At 47.4% G+C, this 21,242-nt stretch overlaps 1 protein-coding gene across 9 annotated transcripts in view; it reads right to left on the bottom strand.

Annotated features, from left to right (window-relative positions):
• The window catches only part of BCL2L11 (BCL2 like 11), a 51,001-nt gene that overhangs the window by 18,335 nt on the left and 11,424 nt on the right, over positions 1–21,242 (bottom strand). The window lies entirely within an intron of this gene.

Raw genomic sequence — 21,242 nt, 5'->3', positions numbered from 1 at the left:
ACAGAACAAAAATCACATTGTTTCCATGGATCATTCAGTAAGTCCCAAGGTCAGTTTCCAGAAGTCAGCCCATCTTACACATGGGATGTTCCCAGATGTCAAGAACTACAATCACACATTCAAGATTACAGTGGCAGGCTCTGCTATGCAACCTCTGGTTCATGAATAAGGGATACTGAGATTCAGAAGTGCCAAATTTAAATATACCGCAGCCGATGAATGACACACCTCTATTTCGTGAAGGCAGAGACAGGCAGAAATGGTACAATCAATTCTGCCCAGGAAACACCCTTGACACGTGCTGCAGCTGCTCTTTAGTCACTAAGCCATGTCTGACTCTTTGAGACCCCATGGACTGAAGCCCACCAGGCTCCTCTGTCTACGGGATTTCTCAGGCAAGAATACTGGAGTGGGCTGCCATGTCCTTCCCCAGGGGAACCCTCCTGACCCAGAGACTGAACCTATGTCTCGGCACTGGCAGATGGATTCTTTCCCACCTGAGAAGCCACTTACCCTTGAAACATACAAGAACGTAAGTTAGGCTGTCCAGACAATAACTATATTTTGATCAGAAGGTGAGGTGAAATTCCTAGGAAAATGTCAAAACGACACCGAGGATTATGAGATGAAACAGCTGTCCTACTCAAAGGGAAGTCAGAAAAAACCTGAGAAATGAATGAGCTGGTTTCCATGGAAGAAGGCGAAACACAGCCAGTCCACACCAGCACCACTGCGGGGCCAAATGAAAGCGTAATTGCATGTTTTGTCTCGATATTAATGCAGCTAACAAAGATGGCCCCAAGTGTGCAAACATCACACGAGGAGAGGAAATGCTCTGGGGGTAAGAGCAAAAGCCCTTCTGAAAGGAGAAAGAGGAGGGAGGTCCGCCCTTTCATTAAGCTGTCATTCCCAAACACACCCAGTACATTCAGCTGCTGGCTGATGAGCCCACTGCAAAGCCAAAATATGGAGCACACAAAAACGTGATTTGTCCAGAGATTCCCAGGAGCATCAGGGAGATGGTACCCTCCAAGGATTACGAGGAAAAGCACTTGCCACACTCGGAGGAGTACAGCGGGGTGACACAGGTAACAGGCAGAGAGGAGATTCTTGGATTTCAACTGCTCTCCGCACGCGGCTTATGCTAACTTCCTGTTACAAAGAGCATGCTGCAATGGCAATTAAGACACATGTGCTCCACTTTAACCACAGGGAAATATTTAAACACCTATGATAATCAGATTCTGCCATAACATGAATACAGCTTCCTGTTTCGTGTTTTTGTTAAAAAAATTTTTTTTCTTGTATGCCGTATCTGGAGTTCTGTTTATCATCACAAATAAAAGTGGTGTGGGTTCTTAGCTCTGTAAGATCACTTAAAAGTAAATTTTTTGAGTTTTTACCATGTCTTCTTAATTTCTTGCCCCAACTTCTCTGTCCCCCAGCCCTCGCCCGGGGGGAACGGAGGACCCCAAAAGGCTGAAAGCAGCAGGGTGCCCGCGCACATGCACAAGAACACTTGTGGATCCTCTCCAGGATTATCCGTGCTGGGAATGAGCCAGAGGGGAGACTCCCCAAGGACCCCGCATAAAGAATACCAACACTGATGTCAGGGAAGCTTTTGGGGTAAGCCAGGCACGTCCCCTGAATACCTCTCCCACCACACAGAAAACTGCCTTGCCTACACCTTTATCACACAACAGTTCTATCGTTACTCTGTGTAAGCCTATTAAAATTACATTTTAAATGGCTAAACTGGCAGAAAAAAGTTTCAGTTTAGACGTGATGCCAGATGGCAGGCCATAGTTCACTCCCATCTCCTGGGTTTGCAGCTCTTCAAGGATTTTGTCTATCAGAGGGACCAAACCATTACTGTCTTTTTATATTATCAGTGATCATGAGCTTTGCCCCTGAACTTAGAAGCTGCTGTTACCAAGTTAACTGACTCTGGAGGGAAAGGAAAGCCTCCCTTCTGTGCATCTGTACCTGTGGGACCATCTCAGGGAGGCACGGACACACCTGAGCAAAGCAGCACCCAGGATGCCAGGTGGCTGCTCAGAGCCACCACCACCGGCCTCTCCCGATTCCAGAACCCCGCTCATTTCTCACTAGACTGGGTTCTCTCTCAGAGAGTAAATCTGCCTCCAACCCTAGAGTCAGAAATGAAGACAGTGCCAATTATCCAAAGAGTCTGTGAAATCTAGACTGCGTGTTTTCCAAAGATGAGAGACTGGTAAAAAAACTGCTGGCAAGTTACCCGAAGTTTAGCAACTTAAGACACTCACTACTTTACCCAACAAATATGAATGCCCATGAGCTAGACACTACTCAGGAGATGGTCTGGGTACAGCAACCAGAGAGGACCCAGCTCTGCTCCCATGAGCTTACATTCCTGTGGATTATAGGCTAAATTTCAACTAAATGCTAAACTTCTTCTGGACAATGATACTCCTACTTTATATTCTTGTAACACAAAATATATGTTCGCTCCTTGGAAAAAACACTATGACAAAACTATACAGCATATTAAAAAGCAGAGACACCACTTTGCCAACAAAGGTCCTTATAATCAAAGCTGCGGTTTTTCCAGTAGCTACATATGGATGTAGCTGAGCACCAAAGAATTGATGCTTTAATTATGGCACTAGAGAAGACTCTTGAGTGTCCCCTGGACAGCAAGGAGATCAAACCAGTCAATACTAAAGGATATCAACCCTGAATATTCATTGGAAGGACTGTTGCTGAAGCTCCCACACTTTGGCCACCTGATGCGAAGAGCCAACTCACTGGGAAAATACCTCATGCTGGTGAAGACTGAAGGCAGGAGAAGAGGATGACAGAGGATGACATGGTTGGATGGCATCACTGACTCAATGGACATGAGTTTGAGCAAACTCCAGAAGACAGTGAAGGACAGGGAAGCCTGGAGTGGGGTCACAAAGTCAGAAACGACTGAGCAACTGAACAACACAAAACAGAGGAAGAAGGTCTCTTGGTAGATTTCCCCTATGCAGTAGATGAAATCTATTGAATTCTACCAATATTTAAAACCCTCACTGACGTGTGTGGTTAAGGACATTCTATCTGACTCATGTGAGGTCTGGAGGCTGGAAGCACCATGGGAGCATGTCCAGTATTAAAATGAGCACCCAGTAACTGCATCAACCCAGCACCTGGAAATTTGGGGACCAGATGTGACTTACTCATCTTAGAGATAAACGTCTTGCTATTTATGGGGTAAGGAAATAAGCAGATGTTTCTTCTACGGAAAGAAGAGTTCCATAATGAACTGTTAGCATCAATAAACACACAGAAACATATCTACCAGGTCTGGCCAGGAGATTCAGGTGGGTTGTGTCTATGGGTGGCCCCTGAGGCCACATTCTTACATGAGCTCCTGGAACAGACGGTCCACAGACCAGACCTTGAGAAACACTGAGCAGAGGGGGAAGAAGGCAGGGATCAGTCCTGGGGCCCAGACCTGTGTCTGCAGAGAACACTAAGGAGCTGGAAGTTCTGATTAACCTTAGATAATGGCCAGGTTAGACTAGGCTTAGCACCTACTAACTGATAGTAACAGATCAGTAAGAGAGCTAGCCACCGTTCTTGTTGTTCTTTAGCTGCTCAGTTGTGTCCAACTCTTTGTGACCCCATGGACTGTAGCCGACCGGCTCTCTTTCCATGGGAGGAGCAAGAATACTGAAGTGGGTTGCCATTTCCTTCTCTTACGGGACCTTCCCAACCCAGGGATCAAACCCTTGTCTCATGTATTGATGGGCGGATTCTTTACCACTGAGCCGGCAGGGAAGTCCAGCCACTGTTCTTAGGAGTATTTTTTAAGTTTCTATAGAACAGTGACATACAATATACATTAACTTTTACAAAGGAGACTGATCTGTCTGGGCTACTCTGTCACCATTTGGGGCAGTTTTTTTTAGAAGTAAATACTTTTCTCATTGCTTGAATTTATAAACCTAAAATGTTTAATGACCAACATGCATCCTGCAATAAAGACTAGCCAATGTGTATACAGAGTATTAGTTTTCAAGTAAGATTGTAAGGCAAAAATTCTATTTATTTTCAGAAGCATCCTATTCCTGTATTTTAAAAAGGTAGTGTTAATCTATAGTACGATGGACTTTTCCACCTAAGTTTCACAGATTATTTCTTAAGTGACAAGCATCTCCTTTTCAGGGGAGGATGGGGAGCCTTTCCTAAGCTTCACCACTAGCTTCATGTCTGTCTGTCTGCCATATGTGGTCTCATGTCACATGAGAACCTAGCAAGACAGAGGGTGGGGTCTGGCTGCCCTGAGTGTCGGCTTATCAGTCCCAGGGCAGCACTGGTTGGAGCCAGAACAAAGGTTTTTTATTTCCTTTATCGTCAGTTTGTGGAATTCTTCTCCACAGTGACCAGAGCATTGACCACTGCAGTGAGGAAGGGATCCACGGCTCCGTCTTCTGCAGGTGAGCCTGGAGCTGGTGGCATTAAAGGGCAGGGGATACTTAAAAAAAAAACCCTCAATCCTACAATCCTTTCTAGATACTTTGTCTGCCTGCTCCCATCCGCATATACTCCACTTATCAAAAAGATAACTTACATTAATATCTCTATAAGAAAGAGAAACATCATTATGCTGTCTGCAATGTGCTGCTGCTCCTGCTGCTAAGTCGCTTCAGTCGTGTCCGACTCTGTGTGACCCCATAGACGGCAGCCCACCAGGCTCCTCCATCCATGGGATTTTCCAGGCAAGAGTACTGGAGTGGGTTGCCATTTCCTTCTCCAGTGCATGAAAGTGAAAAGTGAAAGTGAAGTCGCTCAGTCGTGCCCAACTCTTAGCGACCCTGTGGACTGAAGCCCACCAGGCTCCTCCGTCCATGGGATTTTCTAGCCATAAATGTTACCTGGGCTTCCCTTGTGGCTCAGCTGGTAAAGAATCCACCTGCAATGCAGGAGACCTGGGTTCTACCCCTGGGTTGGGAAAATCCCCTGGAGAAGGGAAAGGCTACCTACCCACTCCAGTATTCTGGCCTGGAGGGTGGCAAAGAGTCAGACACAACTGAGCGACGTTCATTTTTACTAGCAAAATGTGTCTCTCTACTGCAAACAAAAGCTCTTATTACTATGTAAAAAGATCACATTTTTAAGTAAGGCAATTTTACATACACATAAAAACTTCTTCAAAGGGGAAATAACAGTGATGAGGTGTATTCTCACCCACAGAAAATGCAGCTTCAGCATTTAAGAACGCATTTCATACATAAAGGTGGGAACTACAACAGGAGAGGGGAGGGAAGACAAAGAGGCACAACCAAACAGGAACTGCTCTTAGTGTAAAACTGTTTTCCGTTGCTCAGTTGTGTCTGACTCTTTGCGACCCCATGGACTGTCGCCCAGCAGGCTCCTCTGTCCATAGGATTCTCCAGGCAAGAACACTGGGGTGGGTTGCCATTTCCTTCTCCAGAGGATCTTCCCAACCCAGGCACAGTACCTGCATTGACAGGTGGATTCTTTACCCACGGAGCCACCAGGGAAGCCCAATGCAAAGTTACTACTGTCCAAAAGCTGTAGCCAGAAGTCCACACAAGGCCGGCTCTGATCCCACAGTGTCTTCCTGAGCTTGAACTTGCTGGGAGCCCAGATTCCTAACCAAAGCCACTCATCAAAACTTGTAAGGCAGGACTTTCCTGGTGGTCCAGTGGTTAAGAATCCGCCGGCCGGTGCAGGGGACATGGGTTCAACCCCTGGTCCAGGAACGAGGATCCCACAAGCTACAGGGCACCTACTGATGCCCATGCATCACACTTCTGAGCCTGGCCACCCTAGAGCCTGTGCTGTACAGAGGCAGCCACCGCACTAAGCCTGTGCGCACCACAACCAGAGAAAGCCTGCACACAGCGACGGAGACCCAGTTCAGCACCCCCGCAGAGGCTCAGTTCAGCACCCCCGCAGAGGCTCAGCGTGCGACTGCGTCAGAGGAGGGCGGTCCAGCAGTGAGACATGCTCATTAGAGCTCATCGAACCTCTTGCAGACAATTTTATGAAATCTAGCACTTACCGGTAACCTGATTTCCTATAGTTAAAAAAAAACAAACCCACAAGGTGTATGATTAATCTATTTTTCTCTCCCAGTGTAGAGGTAGGTAGGAAGGGGGACCTTTTACAACACCACAGAACTCTCGAGTTACTGAAAGATGTGCAATGTTTGATTAACAGACTGTTGTGGTTCAGCTACAGAACTAGTTTCCAGCCCAGAGGGTAATTCCAAATCTTAAAAGTTCAGCAATTGAAAAAAAAATTAATATCGTGGTTAAGTGGCTGATAGTGAAATCAGGCTGAGGCTTTCGGAAAGGGCTTTCTGTAGCACTGCCAGCAAGAGTGGGAACATTAAAAAAAAAAGAAAACGAGATTGCCACTGCGTAATGAGCTTGACATCAGTCAAGCCAAACCTGACTTTTCCTGAATGCCCAACCACTCCTACCCCACTGCTCCGAATGGCAGGTGTTCAAAGGCACCGAGGTCCCTGCCTGACGTTCACGTCCATCCTTCCACACCCACCCAGGGGGCTGGGAGCATCCGGAGGCGGGGCTAGGGGAGCGCAGGGTATGCCTGTGCGCACACCGCTTTGGTCGTCCTTGGGGACAGGATGCTCTCACATCCCTGGGCTAGCGACTGCTCGAGTTCCCATCATGTCACTACTGGAGCTTCAAGTGCAGAGCTGGAGACCAAACGAGACCCCACAGGAACACGCACTCTACACTGTTCTCAGATGTTCAGTGAACCGTAGAATCGACATCAGATTTTCAACTAATCAATGTGAACTGAGCTCTGAATCAATTTCCAACTCAGAGCTGAGAAAGGATTTCTCTTCCTTGAAGAGACGCTGAATGTATGACTTTGAAGAAATGATTTTCTATTTTAAACATACCACAGCATGTACTCAGGCAAGTAAGAGCTCATTTTGCCTATTTACCAGGGACTGTGGAGCAGTAAGAAAGAGTGGAAAGAAAGTCCCTCCTCCTGGCATTTAGGGGCTGAACCAAAAGCCATAAAGAACCACTTTGTAGGCTCTGAAACCAGGGATAAACCAATTCTGAAACAGACGCTCCAAAAATGCTGAGAGGAAGCACTGATTCTGCATGCGGCCCCTTCTAGGATGTTTATTGAATGCAACAGTCTCCTGACTTAGGAAGGTATCTTCGGAAATACCTTTATTAACGAAGATTTATCCACAGTTGACAAGGAGGATGAGGAAGTCACTAGCCATCCGGCCACCATTTCCACTGGAAACCCATCTGAGGGACTGAGTGGTCTCAGATGCTTCTGAATTCCCAGCCACAGGGTAGAAGGGCTGCTGCCATGACAGCTCAACAGCAGTAACCCTGTCAGAAGTCACCTTCCACTCTGATGGTTCTCACAAAGCAAATGAGCCAGAGCCCAATTATCTACAGACACACACCTCTCTCTGGATCTATTATTTCCCAACTGTATCATCTTATTTTTTGAGAATCCTCTATCAATTCCACTGAGCCACTGGATGAAAATGAAAGGGAACTGAAATAGAGCGATGGAACACAGCATCATTACTTGTCAGGTTTTCACACCTGTTTCTCCCTGGCACACATGTAGGTTAATCTCTAAGCAGTTGCATGAATTCAGGATGGTGCTTTATAAACAGCTGCTGGGATCAAAAAACAAAAAGAAAACTTCCAAGCTGCAGCCAGTGTGTGTTGCCCACTGCCTTTACGTGACTGTGGGTAAGAAAATCAAAATAAGCTGTTTCGATCAACTTCCAGTCTGACCGTGTGCAAACTGCCAGAAAGCCAAGGCTATGAGGCTGGAAACCAGTGTTTGTATCTTTCCCCTGTGACAGTTACCTGTTTCTTACAATAAACTGAATTTAAAAGCATTAGGATGAATGCTATGCCTTCTTACTATTCAACCTCTAACGACCTAGCTCCCCATATCACCCGAACTGTCCCCCACAATCCATGTTTTTCCAGAAGCCAGTGACATGCCAGAAGCAAACTCAGATTTTGAGTTTTATGTCTATGTCCAAGGACATACCCAGCTAACTCTGAGTCACAGTAGGGGCCAGCAGATGGGGGCGTAAACCGCAATGCCTGGTAGCCTGGCCTGGCACAGGTGCACCGCTTTTCCTAAGGCACTGTGGTCCTGCTGACGGGCACTGGGGGCTACAGAGTTCTCCCTTCTGGGAACCGGAGTGTTCCCTTCTAATTCCAACCCAAATCTAGACTCTGTCCCCTGGGGCTACAAAGATAATCCCTCTCAGTCATCACCGCAGCTTTTAATCATGAAGCTGCTACCATGTGCCCCACACATGGTCCTGAGCCAGATCCTTCCACGTTCCTTTCATGGCAAGGTGCTCCACTCTGGTCCTGCTCCATCTGTTCCCCAAAACATGCTGCTCTGAGCAGTGTGTGGCCATGGTCTCACTAGGTCTGGATGGGCGCAGGGAGACACAGGACAGGACTGTTGCTCGCTTTCCCTACGTGCGCCTAGCCCCTCTGTCCCCGGGACCGCTGTGTCTCTTATTTCTACAGTCTTACAATTCCTTCCAGTCAGTCCTAAAGGAAATCAACCCTGAATACTCAATGAAAGGACTGATGCCGAAGCTCCAATACTTTGGCCACCTGATGTGGAGAGCTGACTCATTGGAAACAACCCTGATGCTGGGAAAGATTGAAGGCAGGAGGAGAAGGGGACAACAGAGGATGAGATGGTTGGATGGCATCATCGACTCAATGGACATGAGTTTGAGCAAACTCCAGGAGACAGTGAAGGACAGGGAAGCCTGGCGTGCTGCAGTCCTTGGGGTCGCTGAGTCAGATACTACTTAGCAACTGAACAACGAGAAGATTCCTTCCAGAAGATCATGGAGGACTTGACTATGCAGTCTTCTTTTGAAAAACAAAAATAACCCCCCAAATAAATATAGTCCAAGCTATGCTCCTTCCACTGACAGCAGAGACAACTTCCTATCCACAAAATTTATTTCACCACTTACTCCAGCAAAACTATGAAAAGAGAAATGCTTTTTGAACACCCTTGACAAGTAAACATACAATTCTACATGTTAATTCACTTAAGACCTTTCCTTAGAAATAAAGTGTTAAAAATTTTGAGGTTACTAGCTTTCGATAACCTGGGTTCCTGGCCCATCATCAGATCTGGGGGAAGAAACGAGAATTTACACTGCGAATATAAAAAATTTCTGACTAGAGAGCGCGTGTGGCTTCCTCTATGAAATTTAATGCTGGCGGCAGGAAACAGGTGACGAAAATCTCTTCTCCTCAGTTCACATGAAGGTCTTAAGCATCATAGTGTTTTGTCTTAATAACAGTGGAGACCCAGGCAAAGGGGCCAAAACAGAATCCTGAAAGGCTGCATCCGAAACAGCTTTCCAATTAAGACCTGTAAAACCCTGTAATTTTATTTATGCACTTAAAGTTTATCAAGGCCATGTGCTAAGTGAAGCGCTTAGCTGTTGATGCAGATATATGGTGACTGATAACACACTTGAAGGATGAGGTATAATAAAAGCTTCCCACTTAAAACAAATTCACAAGAGCCAGCTGCCTCTTCTTATCCCACATCGTATCGAGAGAGAAAACATCACACCTCAATTCCAGACACTGTTTTGCATAATCACAAGGATGGAATCATTGTGTTTGGACATTTGATGGTTTAAGTATTTGGCCTCAAAACACATGTCTGTCTCAGTTGGGCTGTCTGATTCCTTTCCCCTAGAAAATTCACAAAGCTCCTGTGTCTAGAAGACACACTGATGCTGAACGCAGGGGTGGAGGCGGGGAGGAATCCCTCCAAGGGACACAGGCGAACACAGCCCCAAAGCCTTTTGTAGAAAAGCGTTAGTCACTCAGTCCTATTCGACTCTGTGACCCCAGGGACTATAACCTGCCAGGCTCCTCTGTCCATGGAATTCTCCAGGCAAGAGTATTAGAGTGGGTTGCCATTCCTTTCTCCAGGGAATCTTTCCAACCCAGGGATCAAACCCAGGTCTCCTGCATTGCAGGCAGATTCTTTACCATCTGAGCCACCAGGGAAGCCCTTTTTATAGAAAATCCCATGATAAAAAGAAACACTGTATGAATTGAACCTTGCGTAAAAAATAAGAAAACCGAAAGGCTCAAGTGAGCAGAGAATTTGATTGGTGTGGTGAGTAGTCCATCAGAAAGATGGTTGGAGCCCAAGTTCCTTCATCCACTGACCAGCCTGTACCAACCCCACTGAAGGCACTACCTAACCTCTACATGACAAGGCAATTCCCGGGGCGGAGGCGGTGATCCTAAGGCCTCCTCTGCAAATCACAAAAATGTCCCGTCATGGCTGTGCCATGTCCCATGCAGGACAAGAATGGAAGCTGATCACTGCTCTACTGCTCTGTGGGCTCAGATCCTGGGTGCAGTAGTCCGGCTGCCCCTGGGCATCTGAGGTGGTACTAGTGGTGAGTAACTTGCCTTCCAATGCAGGAGACACAGAGATGCGGGTTTGATCCCTGGGTCAGGAAAATCCCCTGGAAACGGTAACCCACTCCAGTATTCTTGCCTGGTGAATCTGACGGACAGAGCCCGGCGGACTACAGTCCATGGGGTTGCAAAGAGTCGGACAGGACTGAAGTGACTTAGCACGAGTTTAGAAACCCAATGTGCGACGCCGATTAAACAGGGTCACTCCAGCTCAGTGCAGCACGCCTCCACCAACTAACTCCCTGCAGTGCTCCTCTGACCACTGCAGACTGGCTGCGACACCCTGCCATTCCAGGAGGACACAGGTCCCCAGCCAGGTGGAGAGACCTGCCCCGGGGACTGCACAACAGCAGAGGAAGCATCAAGACTGCCTGGGTTACCTGCTGGAAGTGTCCACTCCAACACTCCCTTCCTACCAACTGTTAGAAATAAGGACCTGGGAGAACATGAAGCACGGCTGTTGTGTTATCAGGCTTCCCTTACAGAGGGAACCCAGTTCTAAGCTTCAAAGGCTTCCAGTGACGGAATCCACACGACAGAAGAGAGGGAATCTCAGAACTCACCCACCGCTTTAAGTATCAGTGAATTCTTTTTAAATTGAGAAGCATATGTGCTTGTGCTACATATCACCACATTTCCTTAGGCTGGCGAGTTGTTTTGACCAGTTGAGCAGAATTTATACTCACTGTAGGCTTCCCTGGTGGCTCGCAGTAAAGAACCCGCCTGCAATGCAGAAGCGGCAGGTTCGATTCCTGGATCAGGAGATCCCCTGGAGGAGGGCATGGCTACCCAGCCTAGCATTTGTGCCTGGAGCATCCCATGGACAGAGGAGCTTGGTGGGCTACAGGCCATGGGGTCACCAAGGGGTCAGACACAAATGAGCAGCTACACACGCCCAGAGGTCTAAATTCAAACATTTCCTAAGACCGCATAGATCCAGAATTCACTTCCAGACTACCCTGCATTAAGAAATTTCTCAAAGGATGAAAAACCAGACAATAAACAAGAAACCTTCAGTCTCTCCCCCAGCACTTATTCCACAGAAAACTCCCCTAAACTAAGGTTGTCAAGTATGGCTCATCCCATACACCGCCCCCTGGCCCCTCCAAGACACACATCTGCAAGAGAAAAACAGGTCCCTACCACACAAGCAAGTTGCTGTGAAAAGTCTCAGGTAAATTGCTTACTTCAAAATGTTTTAGGAACTGGAGTGGGACGCATGCTCTGGTCTAGGAACAGGACTTATTTCTGGGGAAAAAAGTCCCCAGAGCAACTCAGCTGAGCAGCATCATGTTGAACCAGTTTTAATTTTTACCATACACCCTCTTGGACTGAAATGGTTCATTTCTTTTTTTTTAAAAGAAATTTTAGCTCCAAAACCATATTCATGCCTAAGGAAGGGCTGCAAAGCCCAAACTAAAGGAAGCATCTCATCCTATGCAGAGAGCCGATTCAAGGCTCTGGCTCCAGGACAAGACAGGGCCACAGGCAGCCCTCCCCCATCAGCCTGAGGGCACACATGGCCAGGCAGCCCTTCTTAGGAGCCGTCGGCTCACCGCTGGTGAAACACTCGTGAACCACCGGGATCTGATCCAGGGTTGCAAACAGAGGAAATGCAAAGTAAATGTGGGGCTACCATAGGACACCGGGGATACCAACTCACTCTAAGCAAATACTTAAAACCACGAAGGCCTAGCCTCTCACACACTGGGCTTCAACCTGTCCTCCCAGGAACCGGTCAGCTCACAGCGTGTAAAAAAAAGTCCTCAAGGGTTCATGATTCATTCACTCAGAAGTAAAAACCAAAATTTAACGATGGCCAAGAAGCAGAACGTGCACAGGGAAAAGGAAAAAAAAAGCTACTTTAAAATTCTCAATTCTATTCATGTGTGTGCACTGAGTCACTTTAGTAGTGCCTGACTCTGTGGGGCCCCGTGGACTGTAGCCCACCAGGCTCCCCTGTCCACGGGATTCTCTAGGCAAAAACACTACGGTGGGTTGCCATTTCCTACTCCAGGAGATATTCCTGACCTAGGGACTGAACCCATGTCTCTTAAGTCTCCTGCACTGGCAGATGTGTTCACCACTGGTACCAGCTGGTAAGCCCCAAGTACAGACCAGGGGGCACCCACCACAGGCTTCACCTCTCCTGAGATAAGCAGGCCAGTGGCTGGGTTCTCTCTCCAATGAGCGTATTTCATTTCCTCCATTGCTGTGAATTGGCCCCAACACACTAACGATCACGTGTGTGCGTGTGCCTGGGTGCACGTGTGTTAGCCCTGCTGCTCTCTGTCCCTTGGCAGGTAATGACTTTCACAGACAGCTTCCTGAACCCCGGAAGGAACCCAAGTGTGCCAATCTCATGCACTGGCAGGCAGGTTCTCTACCAAGAGCACCACAATTCTATTCAGCCAATGACTACTGCTAACGTTAGAACAGTGAGCAAAATACCCCTTATTTTGAAAAAAACTGCAATAACTTCTAACTGCAGGAAAAAGCAGTTCAAGCCTGTCTTAAGTGTCCAAATCTTTCTTTCTCCAACCACACGTCTTGAGCTACAGTCAAGTTTCTGCCTAACCCAATAGGCCATCCCTCTCAGGTGTCCCTGACACAGACCTGGTCCCAACAGAGCCAGTGCAGCGGGGGTGTCCAGATGTTTCTCCATGGTCCAAATATCTGCCAAGGTTCTTCTCAGGGTGATGTGCAGGTTCATGGGCAGGTCAAGGGTGATTTGGACCTCCCTTGCCCTCCCAGGCCACTTCCTAGAAAAGACTTTCTTTCCTATTTTGCTTGTTTGTTCTGGGGCCTGGCAGGGTTAGAATTACAGCTCATTTCCAGATGAACTGACTTCCCTGTGGGTTTCCTAAAGTCCTGAAATGACAGCTCCTTTCCACGGAAAGGAGGAAGGAATGTTTCATTCTGTCATGCTCAGGGACCTGCTGGAGCCTCGACAGTCACTGAGCAAGGAAAACAGTGACCAAGTCCCTGCCAGCTGCTCTCTGCCCAGGAGCTCATACAAAAAAGCCCTCAGCTCTCGGGAGGTGAGAACTTCTGTCTCCGTCTGATGGATGAGGAAATCGAAGCTCTAAGAAACATACAGATCTGCCCAGGTTACTCGTGGGGCTGAGAACAGCCGGGTACCGCTCAGACCCCACTCCAGACCCGTGTGCAACCGAGACAGGAAGGCAGTACAACCCACAGGTGCCCAATCAACGCCAACCCTGCCAGCTGGAGCTCTTACACAATGACTCAGGTGGCACCAGAGGTAAAGAATCCACTTGCCAATGCAGGAGACCTAGGTTTGATCCCTGGGTTGGGAAGATCCCCTGGTGAAGGGCATGGCAATCCACTCGAGTATTCTTACCTGGAGAATCCCATGGACAGAGGAGCCTGGGGTGGGCTAGAGTCCATGGGGTCGCATGGAGTCGGACATGATTGAAGCAACCGAGCACGCACACACTCACTTTGCTAAAATAAAAGGGAGACCTCCAAAGAGAACATTAGGAGGCTAACGTCCACCTGGAGTACTTGTGGTGATGGGCCAAGATTCATCTCCCCTGGATGAAATCTTTACCAACATAAGGGGTATGGCTGTTAATACTAAGTCATACAAGTTAATGCTGAATTACACATGCCATAGTGACAAACTGCTAGTCAAAATGCCGAAAGTGAAGATTTAAAAAAAAAAAAAGGCTTTTAATTTAAAATTAAAAAAAATCTTTTTAAGATTTTTTTTTGATGTGAGCCATTTAAAAAGTCTTTAATGAATCTGTTATATTACTACTTCTGTTTTATGCTGTGTTTTTTTTGCCCTGAGGCATGTGGGATCTTATCAAACCCACACCCTACCCTTCCCCCACCCCACATTGGAAGGCAAAGTCTTAATTACTGGGTTGCCAGGGACACCCCTCCTCAAATTTTAAATATATACATTATGCATTAATTATATTATAAATACTAGTCATGATGATTTTCCAAATACCAAAAAAGAAAAAAAAAAAGTAAGGTTAAGACCACCTGTGAGTTGAATACAAAAATTTTCACTATTAACATTTTGATGTATTTTTCTTCTTTTTGTTATGCTTGTAAATTGCTTGAACACAAAATCACGTGCTATGGGGTACATGTTCATGTCACCCATAAAATTCATCTCCAGTGTGATGTACATGGAGGTGTGGCCTGTACGGGGTCATCAGGTCATGAGGGTGGCGTCTTCGTGAGTGCATCAGTGCCCTTAAAAGGGGTCAAGGAGTTAGCTTCCTGTCTTCCCACCTTGTAACACAGGACCCACCTATGAGCCTGGAACAGGGTCATCAGAGCCCGACCATGCCAACACCTGGATCTCAGACTTCCAGCTTCCACAACTTCGAGACAAATGTTTATTACCAAAGCCACCCAATCTATGGTGTTTTTGTTACAGCAGCACAAACTGACAATACTAGGGTGTCACCAAGAACTCTGTAACTTTGTAAAGCTTAACATTATGCCAGGAGCATTTTCCACGTGATTATTCTTGTTAACATCTTTATGAAGACAGCTTCACAACCACAGCCAGGGATGTGAAGTAACATAGAGGTTTTCCTATACCATCAGCACTGCCAATAGTTTTCCGGTTGGTGTAAAAAGTGCCGTGATGAACCCTCTGCACACACGTTTCTGCCAGCATTTCCTGTGAAAGGAAGGGCTGTCAGGCCCTCTTCTGTGCCCACTGAGCAGGGTCTGCAGGCAGGTGGGTGACACAGGACTCACAGCCCAGTGCCCGACACAGCACAGCACAGGTCTCTAAGGACAGACATTTGCTTTGTGTCCACAAGAACTCCACGGACCAGGAAAGCAGCCTAAGGTCACGTGCCCTGGCCCGGGTCCTGGCTCTGACCGAGCAGAACGACCAGAGGACAGTGACAGGAGGGTGAAGGCGGCTGGGAGTCTGTCTCGGGAGGAGTATGTCGAGGCTGAGGCTGACCCAACAAAGGAAAAACAAACACCGCTGGACTCTGGTATGGGCAGTGGGGGTCCATGGGGAGTCCTGACTCCCCATAACAGGCGGGGCAACCACAGACCAGGAGTGTGTGGACACTCGGGCACCGGACAAGTGCTCTGAATCACTGGTTTGAAAAGTAGGTCAGGAAACACTGTGTCAGATGGTCTAGCATTCAACTGGCAATTATGTGCATCTGTAGATCTAGAAATCTAACACTGCCAAGGTCCTAAATATTAACTAAGACAAATCAACGGATGATTGATCTTCTTCCTGCTTTACAGTAGAGTCCAATCGTTCCAAGAACTACAGGACTTACCATTTTCCCTAATGAGAAGTCCCTCTGCAGCACATGCTGCCAAACCTGAGTTACCCGTGACTTTTCAGGCAGTGCGTACGAGGGGCTGCTGTGTACCCACCGAGGGCATGCTACCACAGGGGCTACAAGACTGAACACTGCAGTCAGTGTCTGAAAAACACGTCAGGGATTACTGTTCAATCTCTTCCGACACGAAAAGCCTGTTATCCCATATAGAGTAAAAAGAAAGGGCGAAAGACACGATTTCTCAAACGTAGTCATACTGGGTTGGCCAAAAAATTAGTTTGGGTTTTTCCATTAAGATGTTACGGAAAAAACCTGAGTGAACTTTTTGGCCAACCCAATACTTTGCAACCAGAGCCAGTCAACATCAATTGTGAGCACTTGCTGAAAAGAAAATAAAGATTTTTAGTTCCATGAAGGTGGGGTCGCCCTGTTCTCCGAGGTCCTCCTTTTTCACAACTAAAAACCCTGGATTTTAACAAGCAAGTACAGGGTCTTCCCTGGCGGCTCAGTAGTAAAGAATCTACCTGCCGATGCAGGAGACTGCAGCTTGACCCCTGGTCTGGGAAGAGGCCACATGCTGCACAGCGACTAAGCCCACGCGCCACAACTAACACGCCTGTGCTCAGAGCCCGGGCGTCAGTCACAACCACCGAAGCCCTCTCACCCTAGAGCCTGTTCTCTGCAATTAGAAAAGCCAAAGCAACAAGCAACCCACACACTGCAACCAAGAGCAGCCGCCACTCGCTGCAAGTAGAGCAAGGGCCTGTGCAGCAGCGAAGACGCATCACAGCCAAAAAGAAACACACAAATAAATTAATAAAATAAATAAAACAAGCACAGAGGGCTGAGAGGGACATGAGAGTGGCTCCCTGGGGACCATGGGGTTTGAGGAATGACACGGGGGTGACTCTCCTGGATCCTCAGATTACCCTCCATACCCCCAGCCACAGCACCGCAGATACCTGCAATGCAATCTCCAACAGGCGGAGAGAAAACACAGCAAGGAGAGCCTGTCCGCTTTAGCCTGAGGACGGGGGATGGGGCTCCCCCAGAGGAAAGTCTCTTAGCTATGCCCACCCTACTGTAGCTGAGCGCTGCATGCCACCCACCCCCCACCCAGCAGGAGTGCTGCATGCTCTGCAACCAACCAGGTGGTGCAGCAGGTTAGGTGGGGAGCTGGCCTCCCAGGTTCTGCCCAGTGGAAACAGAAGATGCTACGGTCCCACCCTGGGGGCCTCATGGAGAGCTGACCCCGCTGTTGTTTAGTCGCTAAGTCGTGTCCCACCCTTTGTGACCCCGTGGACTGTAGCCCGTCAGGCTACTCTGTCCTCCACCGTCTCCTAGAGTTCGCTGACCCGTCACCCTGACTAAGCAGCATGGAAGCAGTAACAGGCTGGGTGAGTCGCCACTACACATGTGCGCGTGAGCACACACACACACACACGCATGCATGTTATCAGTGGGCCCAGCCCCCACCTCCACCTAACGCTGATGAGCAATGAGACAAAACAAGTCAGAGTTGAGTCACCCTTACCTGTGCCAGGGGGAGGGCTAGCGGGAAGCTGAACCTGCCCAGCCCCTGGCGGCAGTAAGACTGAAGGAGGCAGCGGGAAATCCCAGCCTTAAGAGTCAGCAGGACCCGGTGGGTCTCCAGGCCTCCACAGCCACCCAGCATGAAGGGGGAACCAGGATGGGAGGCAGGGCTGGCGTTCGCCCCCCTGCAGCCCCCACACTGGTGTCAACAGGGAGCAGAGAGGAGCTGAGCCTCGGCCCCCCTCCTGCAGAAACAGGCCTGCCAGTCAGCCCTCCACCCCTTCCCCTCCTTGAATCGCAGGGCCGGGGGAGCATCCACCCCCAGGGGGGCTCTGTGAAGCCGCAGTCAGCACCCTGCTGCGCTGGGAACTGGGAAGGGATCCGAACGTCCACTCCCCGAGCCCCGGCAGGAGCAGGCAAAACCTTAGAGCTGAAACATAATTTAGAGTAAGAAACCACTGGACAGGACCAACAGCAAGAGTGGAAGTGACAGACGAGAGAACTGGCTGACACGAAGCTGGTCAACAGAACTTCATCAGAGGAGAGAGGGTACGTGATGAAAAATGAACAGCATCTCAGGGACCTGTGAGACCCCAACACAACACTAGTTCTCTCCTACAGGAGTCCCTAAAGAGGCAGGAAGGGACTGGGAAAACATCCAAAAACGTTAATGGCTAAAAATTCCCAAACTTGGCAGAAAACATAGAATCACAGATTTAAGAAGCTGAGTGAATCTCAAAAGAGATAAAAAATCCAAGCCACATTACCTTTCTAGAAGCTAAACACAAGGAAAACCCCCAGAAGTAGCCAGACAGAAACGACACAACACTTATAGGAAAACAGCTCGAGTGACAAAGGATTTCTCACCTACAAGTGAGAAATGACAGGAGAAATGTCAGGAGGAAATGACATGTTTTTCAAGCACGAAAAAAAAAACAAAAAACCAACAGCCATCAACCACAAATTCTATATCCAGTGAAGATATCCTCTGGGGTGGAGGGGAAATAGATTCTCAGATGAAAGAGAACTAATGGTTGTTGCTAGCAGGCCTGTCATTGAAGAATGATAAAAGAAGTCCTCTAAATAGGAAGGAAATGATAACAGTCTTGGGACTTCAGAAAGGAAAGAACATTAGGAAGGGGAAAAAATGGAGGTACATATAATAAAGTAGCCAACTTTTCAGGAGTTTCTTAAGTTATATTTGATGGTCAAAGCAAAAATAATAGTAATAATAGTGTCATCTGGCATAGTACTCAGTGTACATGGAAGAATATTTTAAGACATTTAAAAATCAGGGCAGAGACTTCCCTGGTGGTCCAGTGGTCATCAATCTGCTTTCCAATGCAGGGGACATGGGTTCGATCCCTAGTCAGGGAACTAAGATCTCATATGCTGTGGGGCAATTAAGCCCACATATCTCTACTATGGACCCCATGTGATCTGGAGCTTGTGTATCACAACTAGAGAAGCCTGTGCACCTCAACAAAAAGTTCCACATGCTGCAACTAAAACCCAGAAACAAATGGAAAAAATGTAAAGAAATAATAAAATAAAAAAAAAACAGGGCAGGATAAAGGGACCTAAAAGGAAGAAGTAAGGTACCTATGCTGAGCTCAAGTCATAAAACAGCGGTATCACTGAGAGTGGCGGATGATAATAAGTTACAAGTTACACATGGACAGTGTAACCCCAGAGCAAACATAATGGCTTCCCCAATGGCTCAGCGGTTAAGAAGCACCTGCAATGCAGGAGACTGGGGTTTGATTTCTGGGTCAGGAAGATCCCCTGGAGGAGGAAATAGCAATTGACTCCAGTGTTCTTGCCTAAAAAATCCCATGGACAGAGGAGCCTGGTGGGGCTACAGTCCATGGGTCACAAAGAGTCAGACACGACTTAAGCGACTGAGCACAGAGCAATATGTGTAAAAAGACTACAAAAAAAACCCAAGATGGAATTGTAAAAAGTGTTCAAATAATTCTTAGTAAGATTGAAAAAAAGAAACACAAAACACGAACAGAGGAAACAGAGACAGTAAGCTGGCAGACTTAAGCTCTAACAGCAGCAGTGACCTTAAACGCAAATGGTCCCAGCACACAGCTGAGAAGACAGACTGATGTGGTAGAGAAATATAGTATCAGCTAAAGACACACTGCATACAAAAAAACCTCACTGCAAATACAAACACTGCTAATATCTTTTACAAGAAGCAGGGGTGGCTATATTAGTATCTGATAAAGTAGACGTCACAGCAACGATAAAAGGAGCACTCTAACAGGAAGACATAATTCAAAATGTGCACACTCCTAAGAGTGCCTTGCAGCGTATGGAAGAAAGTCTGACAGATACGAGAGGAGAAATAGACAGATCCACCGCTACAGCTGGGGACTTCAACACTGTGCTCTGAGGAGCTGACAGAACAACTGGACGGAAACTCGGAAAGGATACAGAGGAACCAACAGCACAAGCAGCTGGTAAGACCGAATGGACAAACGCATGACGACGAGCCATCCAACAGCAGCAGGAGACAGATGCCCCGACCCACAAGCACTCGTGGGCGTTCCCCAAACAGACCACATCTTGACCCATAAAACAAACCCCAACAAATTTAAAAGAACCGAACTCATTCAGAGTACGTTCTCTGACCATATTGGAATCATACAAGAAAATATCAGAAAGACAAGACAATCTTCAGGCACTTGGGAAATGAAACAACACACGTCTAAACCGTCTAGGCTCAGAGGGTCAAGGGAAACAACACAGAAGTCAATGAAAATGAAAACAATATATCAAAACATGTGGCATGCAGTTAAAGCAGGGAAGAAGAGAAATTTATGACACTAAACTTTTGTAGCAGAAAAGAGGAAAGGGACTGCTACCCGAAGTTCCTACCCTCAAGAAATGAGAAAAAACAAAACACACAAAGTACACAGCAGAATGACAAAACAACAGAGTTGAAGACAGGAAAATAATAGAGAAAAGTAAATGAAACAAAAGGCTGGTTTAAAAAAAAACAAAACAGACAAACTCTAGAAAGACTGATAAAGATTAAAAAATAAGAAAATACAAGTATTTGGATGCACGATCTGTTGTGATAGCCCATTTCACTCCGGATATTGGTAACTGATAGTTTTCTGTAAGTTATAACCAGGACTGAGACTAAAACAATTTTGGAAAACTGCACACTCTGGCAAACTGTTTGGCAGTTTCCTAAAAAAAACTAAACTACCATCTGACCCAGCGATTGCGTTTCTGGACATCTACCCCAGAGAAATGATGAAGACTCACGTTCACACAAAAACCTGTACAGAAACAGTTCTGTTGTCTTGGCGAATGGCCATCTCACAGGAGGGCAGACAGACAAACAGACGTGAAAAACATTCAGTATCACGAGCACTGCAATGAGCTGTCAGCATGCACGTGTCAGGCAGTGGCCAGTCTGACAGCAAGGCAGTGACTTAAAAATGAAGGCGGGTGCCCGTGGCCTTCAACTGAAAGCTGCCCAAAGACATACCAGAGGGCAAAGTGCGATGTCCAGCGAGAGCTGGCAAATGCCCCCAAGTTCCAGCTATGCCAGGTCCCTGCCAGAACCCTGCCAACAACCCAATGCCCTTCCCACAGGCCAACAGGGAGGGGGAGGCACATGCGATACCCACAGCATCCTGGATGGGCCTCGACGGCTTCACGCTGAGTGAAAAGAGCCAAGTGCAGAAAGCCACTGACGGTGTGACTCTATTTTGACAGCATACTTAAAAAGACAGAAGTACAGACATGCCACGCAGATTCATGGCTGTTGGGGGTTAGGGAGCAGGAGGAAGGTGGCTGTGACCATAAAAATGTGCAAGAGAAACCAAGGGATGGAATTCTTCTGGATCCTGACCGCCCTGGGGGTCACACA

This window comes from Bos grunniens, chromosome 11 (assembly GCF_055505025.1).
Source record: "Bos grunniens cultivar Pamir isolate PY7600 chromosome 11, Bosgru_T2T1.0, whole genome shotgun sequence".
NCBI lineage: Eukaryota > Metazoa > Chordata > Mammalia > Artiodactyla > Bovidae > Bos > Bos grunniens.
The sequence above is the reverse complement of the archived record's forward strand: the minus strand, read 5'-3'. Positions and strand labels throughout refer to the sequence as shown.